Source organism: Condylura cristata, unplaced genomic scaffold (assembly GCF_000260355.1).
Source record: "Condylura cristata isolate star-nosed mole 26May11 unplaced genomic scaffold, ConCri1.0 scaffold00011, whole genome shotgun sequence".
Lineage (NCBI taxonomy): Eukaryota > Metazoa > Chordata > Mammalia > Eulipotyphla > Talpidae > Condylura > Condylura cristata.
In genome coordinates, this window is record NW_004567112.1 from 6,167,592 (window position 1) to 6,184,310 (window position 16,719).

A 16,719-nucleotide genomic window follows, 5' to 3' on the forward strand; every position below is an offset into this window, starting at 1 on the left:
GAATGAGTATGCGAATGGACACAGTACAGAAAGATCTAGAGGAAATATTGTCTGCTTCCTCTTCCTTGATCTCTAGTGCCTCTCCGGACTGTTTCCTGTGTCTCCCAGCCAGGAAAGTGTATGCATCAATGTACACACACACATGAACGTGTGTGTGTGTGTGGGTGTGTACGTGCACATGAACTTTAAAACAATCACAGAGGGGGGAGTACGAGACACGCAGAATCCGTCTTACATTTCCCATTTAACAATAAAGCAAGAAAAGGCAGACGGCAGAGGAGCAAGGACAAACTGTACGGATGAAGAGCTTATGGTCACCAGGCTGCTGACACAGTGACTGGAAGTCATCAAGAGTTGTGTCCTTCCCCACACACTCCACAGAGCTAACTCTTCCTCCTGTTCCTTCTCCAAAACGATGTGGAGTCAACACTGAGCCAACAGATGAGACCAGAAAGCAGGCACAGGCCAGCTATTCGAAGCAGAGGCACCGAGGCAGGTGGTGAGCTGGGAATCTTTACAGTGAAGAAGGCGGCGATCTTGGGTGTGTCCCGTTGGAGGTTGTTGGTGTAGGGAACCTGGAAGCCAGGAACTAGAAATGGGGCATTTTAATGTCATTGGCCCTGATTTGGAAACTGGCGAAAATAGAGAAGAGGCAGATGCTGCTGGCATCCTTGTTTTTCTGGCCACATTGCTGTGGAGGCTGCGGGAGGCGGGTTGCTCAGAGGGGCGGTCAGAGTTCTTCCCTTACCTCTGGCCTGGCCAGTGTCCATTTGGCTAGTCAGTCTCTCAAGACCTCGTGGAGAAAGCCCCAGCTCTCAGCGTGGCAGACAGGGGCCCCGACAGCCTTCCTGACGGACACATGGCTGCCCCCCCAGCAAGAGTGTGGCCTCCCCACCCCACGCCTCCGCCTCAGGGGCGCTCCTGCAGTCAGATCCTTTCCACTGCTTTCCACCTGCCCATCCAGGTCAGGCTCTCTTCCCCCTCCTCCACACCTTTTCCCAAGCTCTTCCTCCACCTCACCTGGCTCTTCCCCACACAGAATTAATCGTTCCTTCCTCTGAGTTCCCCAAACAACCTGTGTGAATGTTTATTAGGCATGAGCTGGACACATCGCACAAAAGACCTTTGTGAGCAGCTTGTCTCTTTCTTTGTGTTGTGAGTACCTTGAAGGAAAGCATATGCTTTGTGTCTAATATAGAACTTTGCAGAAAGTGGGTTCATAACAAAGGATTTTCAGGATGGAGGAGGGAGAGAGGAAGGAAGGGAGGGAGGGAATGTCATAGGTAGGGTTGACAGATGAGACGCAGGACACTCACATAAGTTTGAATTCCAGGTAAACAATGACTCCATTGTTAGTACATGCTCTAGGGCTGCATTGCAGGCGGAAAACTATTGCTCAGAATGTCCTTAGACTAATAAACTGCCGATTGTCTATCTGAGGCCGACACAGCAGGCATCCTGCATTCTTCAGCGCTCGGTGCAGCAACCCTGACACAGAGCAAACACCGAGTTAAACGTTAAAGCGCTTTGAACCCGAAGCACCAGGAGGACAAGAGCACAGCGCCCAGGGGCAGGCTGCTGGTCACCACTACTGGGAGGGGAGCCAGGGGCAGCTCCAGCCACTCCTGCCTTCCCCGCCAAGCAAGACCTCTGCACTGCCCCTGGGTGGTCAGGGATGCCATTGTACCAACTGGTCACCCCCCACCTTCTCTGGAGGTCAGAAGCCAGGCTGGTCATTTCCTAGTGGATACTTTGAAGAGCCCCAGAGGAGACATATGGATGTGGGAGGGAAAAGACAGAAGCCAGTATCTCGTGGTCCTAAAAGGGTAGAAAATTGTTTTTCTAGGGCCTTCCCTGGTGGCACAATGGGCTAAAGTGCAGCACTATGAAGCTTGTTGCAGCCACTGCAGCACAAGTTCGATTCCCAGAAGGGAAGAGACCCACAGGGCGTGGCAGACCTCTCCTGTCCCGCCCGCTGCTCCCCTCAGCAGTGGACTTCGTCAGTCTGCCTGCTCTGTCTATGATGAATCTTCTCACTGTCCCTGCACCTCTGGTCCGTACCCCAGTTCTGTTTGTATAAATAAATGCATCTTTTAAAAAATTGCATTTCTAGTTTCATTCCCATCACAAAACAGGGAAACACAACCAAGCTCTTTTTTTGCTTGGGGACGCAAAGTCTCGAGAAGCCGTCTGTGGTCACAAGAGAGGAAGAAGGAAGCTGGTCTACCCTGGGTCCTACTTCCCTGTGGGCCCCCACTTCACCCTTCAAATTCTGGGGAGGAGATATGCAGTGGGTTGAAGGTGACCCTCAAGACCTGCAGAAGTGCGTGACCTTCCAGATGAGGTGACTTTCACCAGCCCTTCCAGTCCCTCACGGGCCTCCTGGACCTGGAGCAGGCCCTGCCCCCATCACTCATGGGGACTGTCTGAGAGGTCGGGGGTCACGGCAAACGCCTACGGACCGGTTCCTAAATGTGTCAGTGAGGCGCATTTTACATCTGCCCCCAAGTCTGAGGTAGGTACTATGGCGGCCGTGTCCATTTCCAGATGGGGGGACCCAGGCTTAGGGAGCCTGACTCAGTGAGACCACGGAGGAGGGGCCCTTCCCACCACGTCTGCTGGCCTTCTTGTGGCCGCGTCCGGCCCCGCCAGTCCTCACGGCCTGTCTCTTGACCAGAAAGGGGCTTTTTAGAGTCCCTCAGTTGCTTCTGCTGCCCTCAGGGCCTCAGTGGCCTTCCAGGCTCCTGTCGCTGGACAGTGGGACCAAGAGGGGCCAGGAGGGACCAGAACAGTGGTTGCTGCAGCCAGGGGCCTGGGCTGAGTGGGAAGAGGGCACCCACAGAGGACACGGGGAGGACAAGGGCCCAGGGCCCAGGAGCAGGCTGCTCTGTCACCACCACCGGGAGGGGAGCCAGGGGCAGCTCCAGCCGGCGGCAAGGCCCAGTCGCTGCCAAGGCTGTGGCTGGACCCAGGTGGCGCTCATTCTGCGAAGGAACAAAGCCAGCTCGGTGGCAGGTCTGTGCCAGGCGGGCTCTGTGGCCAACAGTTTTCTCCCTGCTGGCGGTCAGTGGGAGCCCTTCTGTCCGTCCACCCTCTCTCAGGCACACAAAAAGCACAGATTGGATGGCCCTGGAGCTGTGCACCAGCTGCTGGGGGCCACTGGTGGCTCCCCGCGTTGGCTGAGGGGTGTGAGGCCTCGTCGTTCTGCAGCGGGGCTGGCTCCCCGGTTCGCCATGCCTGGCACGCTATCACTTTCCCTCACAGTAGACTGTTCTCCGCGATGATGTTGTTTGCATATTTATTTGCTTTCTTTCCCATCTCTGTACACCACTGACCTTCAGGTCTCGTCTTTCTCTCCAGTGCAAAGCCACGCAAGCAGAGGCACGGTGACCATTTGGGTAGGGAACTCTCTGAGCCGTCATTCTAGTTTAATATGGCAGGAAAGCAGCGCTTGGAAATCTTGGGTAACTTGCTCAGCTTCCACCACTGTTGAATTCAGAAGCCAAATTCTAACTTGGGTCTGAGTGACTTTGAAACCTGGGAGGTTTCTTTAAAGCACGAGGCAGATACCATCTTGGAAGGAGAGAGTGTGAGTTGTGCACGCATTTAACAGCATTGCGGCATAATGTAAGTCATTCCTTTCACTTACTTGGCAGTCCCGATGATGTCAAGAAGATAATGTTTCCTATAAAAGAGAAGCCCTCAGCTTAGACCCCGATGACTCTCATGATCTTCGGCATGAGGTTTGGCTAGGAGACGCAGAAAGTTTGAAAAGATTGGTTGGATGAGATCAGGGTTGTTTTTATTCTCATGTAAGTGAGCCAAGGGCAGAAGCCCAGGGTTAGAAAGGAAGTTCTGTGACTGTCAGGAATCCAGATTCCTTCTGCTCTGTAGCTCCGGCATTTTTATCACCTAGAATCTACTTTATAGCCAAATGGAGTTGCTGCAGCTCCAACCATCACACCCACCTTCTAGTCATCAGGTAAAAGGGTAGATCCAGCCCTTCTCTTTTAAAGGCACTTTCTGAAAATCATAGGCGGCAACTGATTCATGGTCAACCCTTCAGTGGCTGGAAGAAGGGCAGTGCGAACCAATAGTTTCATTTCTATTGTATCTGGAGCCCAACATTTACAAGGTTTATGGGTTCATTGCACTTGGCAGAGCCTCTGAGCCTAGAAGCTTTGATCAAAAGATCAAGAAATGCTTTGTTGTTGCACAAGCTATGAAGTGGGACTTGTGTTCTGCCGCAGGGCACAGGACTGGGAGTCACTGTCCTGGGCTGTGGGAGCAGGCGTGTGGGGGATGACTTCCTCCCCAGCAACTTCGTGCTGTTCCCCGCATTGTGCCACCAAGCCTAATGAAGGGGAAAGGTTGCAAAAGCAATCCCTGTAGGGACTGGGGTACCTCGGGGGCAGGAGGAGGACAGCTCTCATCCCCATCAGATGGTGCTCAGGGTCTAGATGTTCTGATCTCCATTTGAGCCTCATGAGCAGGAAGAAGAGGGCATGGGAGGGGTGGCAGGGCTAGGCCGACACTGTCTGCCCCTGGGGGGGCCCTGGCATCCCCTTGTGTGAGTTTCTTGGGCATCCAGGGGACATAATGGGAGGAACCTGTAGTTGTGTATATGTCCATCAGGCCAGTAGGTGTATGCTGGACCCCAATTTCTCACTCAGTGTACTCCTTAAAATATTTATTTTATGTTATGTGGATTTTTTTTAAAGATTTATTTATTTATTCATACAGAACTGGGGTACAGGTCAGAGATGCGGAGGGTGAGAGGATTCACCAGAGACAGAGTGGGGAGCAGAATAGGCAGATCGATGAAGTACACTGCTGAGGGGAGCAGCGGGCGGGTCAGGAAAGGTCTGCCGTGCCATGTGGGTCACCTCTGGGGCAGGCGGGGATCGAACTCATGCAGAAGTGGCTTTAGCTTCTTAGTGCTGTGCTTTAACCCACTGCGCCACCAGGGAGGGCCCTATGTTATGTGGATTTTGCCTAACGTTTTAAATGTGCAAGGGGGCTGGAAAATGTCCTCCCTGGCAGGTCAACCACTGCTTCCTCGTGACAACCCAGCAGTCCAGAAGGGGGTGGCGCGTTCTTGGTGACCAGAAACATAGCTGCGTGTCCTTATTTCTCTTTGTCCTCAGAACATACTCACCTCCTCCCCCAGGGAGATAACCCACACAGCGCTCAGGTAAATGGATCCCTCCAATGAGAGAAAGCAATGTGCACAGATGTGGCTTTGGTGATTTGCACACCACACGCCACAAGGGCAGGCTGCCCGAATCCTCCCGCCTGCTCACCCTGTGCACAGGTCGCAAGTCAGAATCGTCTTCAGGAGGGAAGAAAGGCAGAGTGACCCTCATCCCTGGCCACTGTGAGCCCCTGCTGGTCAGGCACTGACGAGAGGACCACGGCGACCTTCCTTCAGTAGACCCCATTCTGATTTCTGGCGGGAGGTCCCCGGTCCATTATTCTGTACAGTCCTGACTCCACCCTCGGAGAGATTTTCCCTTGATCACTATCTCCGGGCCACATCGAAAGTGAATGTTGGGGAGTTTGCCCTACTTAGAGAGCAAACAGCTTGCAAAAGCCAGCTTCCTGCCTGTGCAATCTTGGGGCCCCAGGGTTGTTTAATGCTTGAGCAGTCAAAATCTCTGCTAGTTTGGGCTCGTCATTTCTTTGGCAATAAAATACCCTAAAACTAGATTTTTCACTAGACACACACGAACATATCTGAACATATCTCGTGGGATTTTACTTATGGGATGTTCAAGAAAAGGCAACAATGAATAACTCAGACCCTCGGTGTTTGGAGTCACATAGATGAGGTTCAGAGTTGCCAAGCAATCTGCCTAAAGTCACACAGCCGTTTGAGCAGAGGCACGACCAGGACCCTGGTTTGTACATTTACAGCCCAGAGAGCTGCCTCTTATACTTGGATCTCAGGGAGCAAACAGACAAGACTTCTCCTAATGCAGCTTTTTCTTTCGTGCTTTTATTTAGCATATATGAAATATACTGCCAATCTAATTTAATTATAATTAGGTAACCAGAAGGCTGGTTATGTTGTAAATTTAGATTAAAGAGCTGTTGTTTTCAATTAGGTTTGATTGTAAAGTGCTTTGACACTCTCCCAGCCTCAAGGAAAGTTCATGAAATAACTTCCCACTTCTTCACTGGCGTTTCACCCATAGGTCTGTTGCACTGGACTGAAGTTCCCAGGGCACCTTGAATCTGGTGCAGATTTGGATCTGGCCCATGAGAGTGGCAGTGGCTCCTGGATGTTCCTGGGCTGTTGCCTCAGGGTTCCTTCAGCCCTGTGCAATAGAGGCTTAAACTTTAAAGGCCTCAGTTCTCAAGGAGACTTACTGCCTCAAGTGTCAGTGTGAAGGTGAGTTCTGGGGTTGGTTAATTTGCTTTCTCAATGTCCTGGAGAGCCCAGGCACGTTCATTTCCTTGCACTACCAACTTGAGCATGCTGATTTCCATTCTCAGGCTGGCAGCCAGTAGTTGTGTGGTCCTTGCTGCTGCCCTGAGCTTTCCTGAGTTCCCAGAAGAGGACACGCCTTCTTTGCATTCCTTGAGAATCTCTAGAAGCCACCTCTCTTGGCCAGGATGGTAGCCCAGGCCCACCCCCTGTCAACACTGTGCTACAGCATCACTGTGGCTGGCTTGGCAAGTCATGATTCATCCTTTAGCTTTTTTCCTGGAGCCCGGGGTGGCCAGGTACCTGTCAACACAGTGGAGGCTGTGGGAATGGGGAGTGGCTGTTGGCTAGGCAACTGATTGTGCTTGGAACCAGTGTGGCCACAACCTCAGCCGATCCGGCGGAAGCCAGCCCAGGTCTGCAATGTTCAGACTCTGGTTCTTGTGAAAGAAGAGTCTGAACACTGCAGACCATGTGGAAAGGCTGGATAACACTGTGGCTGTCCTGATTCTGGAGGAGAGCTGGCCCACACTGGATGGCCCACACCAGGGGTGTGAGGCTGGCACACAGTGGGTATACTACTACAACCTAGCTTTCCTCCTGAGCATTACGCCACCAGCTCAAAGAGCTCCCAATTTGTTCCCGTTGAGCCTCCGGAGTGGGATTACTATGCTCTAGGAAAGACACTGCATCTGGGGAGAGAGATTGCTTCTCAGGGGAGAAACTGCACCCCAGGAGAGACACTGCACTCTGGAAGAGAGGTTTCCACCTTGCACCTCTGGTGACACACAGCAACCCAGCGTTCTTTTTTTTTTTAAAGATTTATTTGTGCATACAGAACTGGGGCACAGGCCAGAGGAGCAGGGGTGGTGAGAGGCTTCACCAGAGACAGAGTGGGGAGCAGAACAGGCAGATCGACGAAGTACACTGCTGAGGAGCAGTGGGCGGTCAGGAGAGGTCTGCCGTGCCATGTGGTCACCTCCGGGGCAGGCGGGAATCGAACTCATGCGGAAGTGGCTTTAGATTCTCAGTGCTGTGCTTTAACCCGCTGCGCCACCAGGGAGGGCCCCGCAACCCAGCGTTCTTGTGAAAGGAGTTCCCTCAAATGTTGCTGGGATGACTGACCGAAAATTGAACACTGGATCTACCCACTTATGGGGTGCTGTTCCCTTCTCAGAGAGCTAAAGATATGATACGCCTCTCCCCGCATCAACACCGTCTTTTATCAATGGTTCTTGACAGTATTTTGTTGGTTTGAACTTAATTTTGTTTTTTATGTTTGGAGCTAGACCCATGAACAACTGGGGCAAGATTTATTTATTTATGCAATACAGAACTGGGGAGCACTGGGGGAGACATCTGCTGCACCATGTGGGTCACCTCTAGGCAGCCGGGAACGATCTTGCACCGAAGCAGTTGTGGCCAGCAGGTAGTGCTGCGCTTTGACCCCTTGCACCACCAGGGAGGGCCCTAACTTGATGCCTTCTTTTTTTTTTTTTTAAAGATTTATTTATTTGCACATACAGAACTGGGGTACAGGCCAGAGGTGCAGAGGCAGTGAGAGAATTCACCAGAGACAGAGCGGGGAGCAGAACAGGCAGGCTGTCGAAGTACACTGCTGAGGGGAGCAGCGGGCGGGTCAGGAGAGGTCCGCCGCCCTCCAGGGCAGGTGGGGATCGAAGTCATGCGTAAGTGGCTTTAGCTTCTTAGTGCGGTGTTTTAATCCATTGCGCCAGCAGGGAGGGCCCGATGTGCCCACTTTTTTTTTTTTTTTAAAGATTTATTTATTCATACAGAACTGGGGTACAGGCCAGAGATGTGGAGGGTGAGAGGCTTCACCAGAGACAGAGCGGGGAGCAGAACAGGCAGATCTACGAAGTCCACTGCTGAGGGGAGCAGCGGGCGGGTCAGGAGAGGTCTGCCGTGCCATGTGGTCACCTCCGGGGCAGGCGGGAATCGAACTCATATGGAAGTGGCTTTAGCTTCTTAGTGCTGTGCTTTAACCCGCTGCGCCACCAGGGAGGGCCCCGATGTGCCCACTTTTAATAATAAATTCTGCTTAGGATTAATTTATGTGTTATCAGGTAGTGCCTAACTTGATGACTTTTAACAAAGCACTAGAGTCAGCTTATCCAGGTTTCTCTTTGCTACTCATTTTTGCAAAATAATAGTAGGCAAAACAACAACAATAACAAAAGTCAACGAACCCAGCTGTGCCATCTTCATACATGCGAGCTGTGGCCCGGAGAATGCGGGTGACCGAGGTGGCCCTCATGGCTGTCAGGAGGCCTCTGCACACCCAGGCTGGAAATGTGTGGGTGTCGAGTATGAGAGTGATTTTTGGTGTCATGTAGAAAAGTGCCCACTGTGTGAAACAAATGGCCTGGCGCCCCACTTGAGGCGGCCCCTTTTCAATGTGACAGGATACACACCAAATGCTACCAGCTCATCAGGGCGGCCTTTCCAAGGCCCTGGCCTCTGCCCAGGCTGGCCCACTGGGGATGTTGGCCTCAAAACCGTGAAGCATCCCGGTGCAGTCACCTGCGATGCCAACCAGAATTGCCTGGATTGACTGGCCGTGAAGAGCCAGGTGTTCCGTGTTGACCGCTGCCAGCTACTCTGCAGCCCTTCGCCCCTGTCTGTGCCGGCTGATGGCCGAGGGCCAATCCTGAGTTTCACTCCAGTCGGAGCTGAACCGTGTTAGGCCCATGTGGTCCCTATTGCTCCACTGGAACCGGGTCCCCTGGACCTGTCCATGTGGTTCCATCATTTCCTGTGTAAGCAACAGCTTTCCTCCGGCAGAGCCTCGCTGCAGCTGCAGGAGCCTCCCCGCTCGGCCCTCACAGGCCCTGTCACCATGCCTGTAGAGCGCCCCCTCTGGTCCAGTGCAGTCTTTCACGTATTTTCCTTCAAAGGTCCCCTTGGTCTTTGCCTTAGGCCACACTTAGCCACCCCCCAGCACGGCTTCCGGGGAGGATGTGTCTCTCATGCTGTATTCCTCCCATAAGGAAGGGGGGTGTCGTCCTTTCTTTTCCACAGAGAGCTCCACTGAGGCTCACACCATTGTCGTTTCCACCCTCCGTCCCATAGCGAGCACCTGTGGGTCACGTTCCCCCGTTTCCCGGCCACCTTCACTGTCACGTCAACACCTGCTGTCATTCTCGTGAGGGAACGAGGACTGGATGGACCCGCCAGTCCCATAAAGTCTTAATTCCCTGGCTTTCTTGCCAGACCCGATTCTAATATTTACAGCAAGAGCAGAGCAAATGAAGCTCATCTGGATGTCGAATCTTTTTTTTTTATTTTTTTTATTTTTATTTTTTTAAAAGATTTATTTATTTGTGCATATAGAACTGGGGTACAGGCCAGAGGCTCAGGGGCGGTGAGAGGCTTCACCAGAGACAGAGTGGGGAGCAGAACAGGCAGACCGAGGAAGTACACTGCTGAGGGGAGCAGCGGGCGGGTCAGGAGAGGTCTGCCACGCCATGTGGTCACCTCCGGGGCAGGCGGGAATCGAACTCATGCGGAAGCGGCTTTAGATTCTCAGTTCTGTGCTTTAACCCGCTGCGCCACCAGGGAGGGCCTGGATGTCGAATCTTTTAAATGTTATCCATCCAGCTTTCAGACTGTGAAACCACACATCCGGCCCCTTGCTGGTGATGGTCAGATAAAACGGGTCCATAACGTTGTAAGATAGCAAAGGTGATTGAATTGAACCCTTTTGGTGTATGTCAGAGTGCTCCTCAAGAGTTTATTCTTTGGAGAAGTAATAAAATATACATACATAATTCATAAATTATATTTATTTCATAAAAGTTAATTTTCTTGCCTTCATTTAAGTAAATTACTAATTATGTTGTTAGAATCAAGGCTGTCTCATAATCTGTGTTCTATTGAGAGTAATGACTCATTAGACAACCGTCTGGGGACAGTATGTTGTTAGGGTCTTTGGTTCTTTTTCATTAATTTCAAAATGGAGGAACTGTTCAGCTGAGGTTGGAGCAACTGAAATTGTCAATTAAATTCTTTTAAAAAAAGATTTATTTATTTATGCATACAAGGACTGGGGTGCAGGCCAGAGGTTAGGGGGAATGAGAGGATTCAGCAGAAACAAGAGTGGGGAGCAGAATGGGAGAGGCAGGAGAGGTCTGCTGTGCCATGTGGGTCACCTCCCTGGTGGGGGATTGGACTCATAATGCGGTGGCTGTGGATTGCTTCATAGTGCTGAGGCTTAACTCCTTGTGCCACCAGGGAGGGCCCTCAATTACATTCTTAAAGTAACACTTAGGATGGAACTGTTATCCATCCAGCTTTCCAACTATTAAACCATGTTCAATGTATGTGTCCATATGTCCGTGATATATTTATTTATTTTTTTTTAAAGATTTATTTATTTATGCATACAGAACTGGGGTACAGGCCAGAGATGCGGAGGGTGAGAGGCTTCACCAGAGACAGAGTGGGGAGCAGAACAGGCAGATGGACGAAGTACACTGCTGAGGGGAGCAGTGAGAGGTCTGCCGCGCCATGTGGATCTCCTCCGGGCAGGCGGGGATCGAACTAATTTGGAAGTGGCTTAAACCTCTTAGTGCAGTACTTTAGCCCGCTGCGCCACCAGGGAGGGCCAGATATATTTATTTTTTAAATTTCATTACATAAATTGCTGTCACCTATATCATGAGTTGAAGTGTATCTTAAAAGTAACATCAAGATTCACACAGTAATTTAAAGTTTTTCTCTTTCAAACTTTTTACTGTTGAGATATAATAAGAAAACTGACAGCAGCATTTTACTTGTTAACATCCTTCTCGAGATTACATTTTGATCTCCAACGGCCAAAAATAGTCTCTGCAGACATTAGCTTGGAGAAATTTTATACAAGTCTTCTTGATAATGATGCAAACATTTTGCTGCCTTTAAAATGTTCTTTAAAAATTTAGGTTTTGCCCAACCCAAATGCCCAAAAGTAGATGACTGGATTAAAAAGATGTGTTACATATACACAATGGAATATTACTCAGCAACCAAAAAAAAAATAAACTCATGCTTTTTGCAGCAACATGGAAGGAGCTGGAAGGGATCACACTTAGTGAGATAAGCCAGAAGAAAAGGAAAAATACCGATGGTTTCACTCATAGCAGGAGTTTAATGGACCAGGTGAGAAAATAATAATAATAATGAACAGCTATATACCAGAGACATTGTATGGGGGTGGAGTGGGGAACGGGATCAAAAAGGTGGTGGTGGTGGGGGTAGTGCGCTGGACTATGGTGATGGCACACAGGTGATTTGGTGATGGGAAACCCGCGGGGATTACAATTGAGATTTAGAAAAAAAAAGTACAACATGATGTAAAAATAAACTATTATATAAAAAAATGATTCTTACAAGAATCATCAAATTTTGGAGGTTTATACTTCAAGCTTTCTACACAGCATAGATAATTAAAAGTTATAATTTGAAAGAGGAGTAGAAAATTGGTTAGCATGTCTGACAGAAGAGATACTATGTGCAAAAGCTAAAACACATTCTAGAAACATGTGGTTCTGGGCACAGGCGGAGTGAGCCTAGAGAGTTTTAAAAGTTAATGGGCAGAAGCAACAGTGGTTCTTGGACTAGCATACAATTGTAATTAAATCATCCTGAATACAAAAAAAGAAAAAAAAAAGGTCTTTTTCTTTCGGTGAAGTGCTGTTGTTCTGATCCTCCCTTTCTCTGGGGGATCACTGTTCCATAGGACAGTGGCAGGCACCACCCAGAAAACTTCATTGCCTCCTGAAGCAGCTGCTTCTTGTTTTGAGGGTGCAGGATATATACCAGCAACCCCGAATTGCTGATTCAAGCACTCAGCTTGTGTGTTATGACCTATCCTGCTGGTTTCTTGACTAAGAACCGACATTCTTGCAACAGCACTTCAACCTCGTGAAGACCTCCCATTCATAAACAACTCTACCTTCCTTCCAGCCACCTGCTCCAGCTGTCTTTACCTCATAGTCAGCTTTGAGCTGACTGGCTCGTGACTGCCATTGCTCACCCAACTTTCTTCCATTGCGTGCATCTGGTAACAACTCTGCTTTGGATGAACAATGTCAGCTGCCCTGTTTTACCGCGGCAGCTGCGTCCTCTGTCCCTCACCTTCAATATTTAATCCAAGTCCTCTTCATTTGAACTCTACAGTGCGTCTGCAGTCTACCCCTTCTTTCTAAGCTCTCTACCTTCCCCCTAACCCCAGCCACTGTGATCTTTTGCTTGAAGTATTACCACGAGTCTCTCCCAGCATATGGAAATTAGCAACAGCAGCATGCTGTTTGTTAAAATATTTCCCTAGATTATGTTTTGGTCTCTAAGGGTCAAAAACAGCCTCTATAGAAACAGTGGTCTGTCTCAATCTTTCCTTCCTGGTAGGTCCTGCTCGCAGGGCATGCTGCCCTGACAGAGGTCACACTTTAGGGCCCTTCCTCTTCTCCATTCAGACAGAAACACAGATGCGCCCCCAGGACATAACCTGGCGCTCTTACCTTTCCTCCATAAGCCACTAACCATTTCCCTCTCCTCCCCTTGCTCAAGTCTCATTTCCTTTCTTTCAGTTCTAGAATGATGTCAAATGCCTTCTGTGGTTTCTTCTGGAATGTTCTCTAATTTGTTTTCCGACTAACTTCTACCCACCTTTTTGTTTTATTTTTATTAAAGGAGGGTTGCCTTATAAGATTATGTAAGTTTCAGGTACACATCACTGAAAATCAACATGTGTCTGTATTACATCAAGTTTAACACCCCCCGCCCATCACAGCAGAAATAGATCTTTTCAGAGAGGTTCTTGATTTACAAAGTGAAGCATTTTGCAGCGTAGTGCTCTAGCACCTGGTATTTCCTTTCACAGTGTTTGTCATGCTTTGGTTCAAGTGGGGAACTGTTTAGTAGTGGGCATCCCACAGAATGGAAACTCCTGAGAGTCCGTTTATTGCTGTAGCCCCGAACACAGAAATACTTGTGAATGACTGAGACAGAGGCAGAGCTGGTAGTCTGTCCCTGTCTCTGACATTCCCACCTCCGTGCTATAGGAAAAACCTTTTTCCTACCTTTCTTTTCCACCTGAAGTCACTGCCTTAAGCTCTTAAGTTCTTCAGGTTCACGGGAGTGAATCTGCAACACTATCTGTTTCCCTGCAAGGATGGAATTTAAAACACAGAAGCTAAGACAGAAAAGAAAAGAACAGTTCGGCAAGAAAAGAAGCCCCGAACAGAGAATACTGCCCCACGTGGCCACACATGTTCAGTGGCTACAGCAGTCTGTGCCACCAGGCTGGGCTATTCACTGTCTCTAATCTCTTACCTTTAACTAAGATCCTTCCAGTAACTTTGCCTTTAGGCTTCCACATGCATCCACAAATCATTTCTTTGTCAAATGCTGAGTTGCTACCTCTGTAATACCTTAGGGATTTAAAAAAAGAGTTCCGTCCTTATGTTAAAACAAAGTTTTTTCCGTTTTCCACACGAATAACTTCATGAAATCAACATAAACTTACAAGGAAATAGCAGTGGATAGAAGCCATCTGCGTGGCTGTATGTTGTCTGTCACAGTCTTCTCTGACTCAGTTCTTATGACTTAGGAGCCACCGCTGTCTCTTCTTCTTCTTACTAAACTCTGAACATTTTCATCCTTTACTAACAATGCAAGAAGTAGTTGTGTAGGATAGATAAGAAGATGTACAAGAAGCCATCATAAATTTTGCTTTCTCTTAGGGAAAATGTATCTCATAGGAAAGTCCATGTTTTAAGAGTTTGCTAAAGAAAGAACCATTGATATGAAGTAAGTTTCAAGTGGGTTTAAATCATGCATTAATCATTCAAAAACATTAAATTGCAATGATGATTCTGTGGTCAAGGTGACATGTTTGTTCTGTGGCCTTTAAAGCCACACAAAGGCTGTTAATGATAATTTTTGACCATGTAGGCAATTAGCCACATAATTACTTTGAATAGGATAAGTTATGTCTTTCTTGATTTTAATTAATATCTGTACAATTTCCCACAAATATATTTACTGGGGAGGTATTTATGAAAGGGAGGGGTAGCATGGGTTGGGGTGAGGTCACTTCATGGATAAACTCTGGGGGATTAGTGGGCTTATAATGGCCATTCTTGCCCACCCAGCACCCATTTAAACCTCCCAACCGGGCCCCAATTTTTGTGCATGTATCTACCCGCCTTTCTTAGCCAGCGTACTTAAGGAGAGCCAGTCCACTCAGACACCAGCAGTGGGCCTTGTTTTCCAGAGCGATATCCACATCCTTTCCACTAAACAGGTCTGGAACATAGCTCCATGTGCTATGTGGGCTGATTCAGGAATGGGCCAATGAAACACTGAGAGGGTATTTTCTGAGAGCTTCTAGGAAGAACTTGCTCATAACTGACAGCTTCCAGAAGTCATGGTCTCTCTGCATCTAGACATTGTTTGTGTAGATGAGGCATTAGTCCGTGGTAGCCATTTTGCTGGCAGCCCGAGAATGAAGCCTGCAAAACAGGACGTGACTGAGAAGCAGAACAGGAGCCAAATGGGTCCACAACTGACCTTTGCCCTTTCCAGTCCTTATCAGTCTGCTAGCCAATGAATAACGCTGAGTTTATGCAATTTTTACCTACACTTTCTGTTTCTAGAAGTCTAAGCAAATCTTTAAAATTTATACTTAATATATATATGCTTATATATATATATATATATATTTATTTATACATACAGAACTGGGGTACAAGCCAGAGGTGCAGGGGTGGTGAGAGGATCACCAGAGACAGAATGAGGGAGCAGAACAGGCTGATCCACGAAGTACACTGCTGAGGGGAGCGTGAGTGGGTCAAGAGAGGTCTGGTGCGCCATGTGGGTTACCTCTGGGGCTAGGGATCGAACTCACACTGAAGCAGCTGTGGCCAGCTTGAGTGCTGTGTCCTCACCCGTTGAACCACCAGGGAGGGTCCTATATTTTTACAGATATAGTGGGTCAATGGTTGCTGATAATGTCAGCCCTCACTGCTACATTCCAGGACAAATCACTAAACATTTTAAGTCAATCACTTTTTACAAAGGTTTTTAAATGTAATATAACAATGTCTTATACAGGCCATGAACTAAGCAAGTTAACAGAATGTTCATGTGGTTTCCCTCCAGAGGTAATGTTTCTTCTTATCTATGACAAGTTGCACCCTGTCAGTGACAGCTTTGGCCCAACCATTATTGGATTTTTAACTGATCACAGTAAAAAAAAAAGTTAGATGATCATTTATTTTGGCAGTACACATGTGAGCGCTTAGTGTTCACCAGTGTGCTGGTAAAACCATGCAACAGGACCTTACGAGAATGGATGTTACATGGCTCTGATGACATCAGTCTCTTCAGTTCTAAGTGTCTTCTACGTTCCATTATGATATTCTAACCCATGAGTTGTTAGGAAGTGTAGTGGTTTACAAGATGTCTCGTGATTATTGATTTCTAACTTAATACACAGTGGTCAGAGAATGTGGTTGCTATGCTACCCATTGTCAGACATGTAGACAGATGCAGTAGGTTCCACATTTGTAAATGTTTTACATATTCTTGAAAGAAATGTCTATTTTTCAGTCATTGAATGCAAAGTCATTCATGAAGCTGTTAATCAGGCTTCATAATTGTGTTATTCAAATCTTCTAGTCTTCTGAAAGGTTTGGTTCCCCTTGATCTGTGTATCTAGTTTCTTGCGGCTGTTGTAACAAATTACCACAAATAGGATGACTTAAAACAACAGGAAGTAGTCTCTCACAGTTCTGGAAGCCCAAATCTGAAATCAAGGCATCAGTACGGTTGCATTCTCCCTGGTGGCTGGGTGGGGAAAGCCCATTCTTTCTCTTTCAGCTTTGAGAGGTGGCATCATCCCAACTTCTGCCTGTGGGTTACACCACCTCTCCCTCTTCTCTCTCTATGCCTCTTCTCTCTGTTTCATCTCCCCCTGCCTTTTTCTGAGGACGGTTGTCAGTTGGCTTATGTCCACCTGCATAACCCAAGGTCATTTCACTATAATAGCTAAGTTGCAAAGCAACACAGGTTTCAGGGATTAGTTCAGGGACACAGCTTTTTGGGGGTTACAATTCAACCCATTGCAATCTATAATATTGATACCTGTGGAAAAGCACCTACTCTGATGGTAGATTTTTTTCTTTTTGTTCCTTTATCAATTTGTGCTTCACCTATTTTGTGACCATGCTATTAGAGATACATGTATGTATCTTCCTTGTGGATTTTTTATTATGTAGAAACAGATA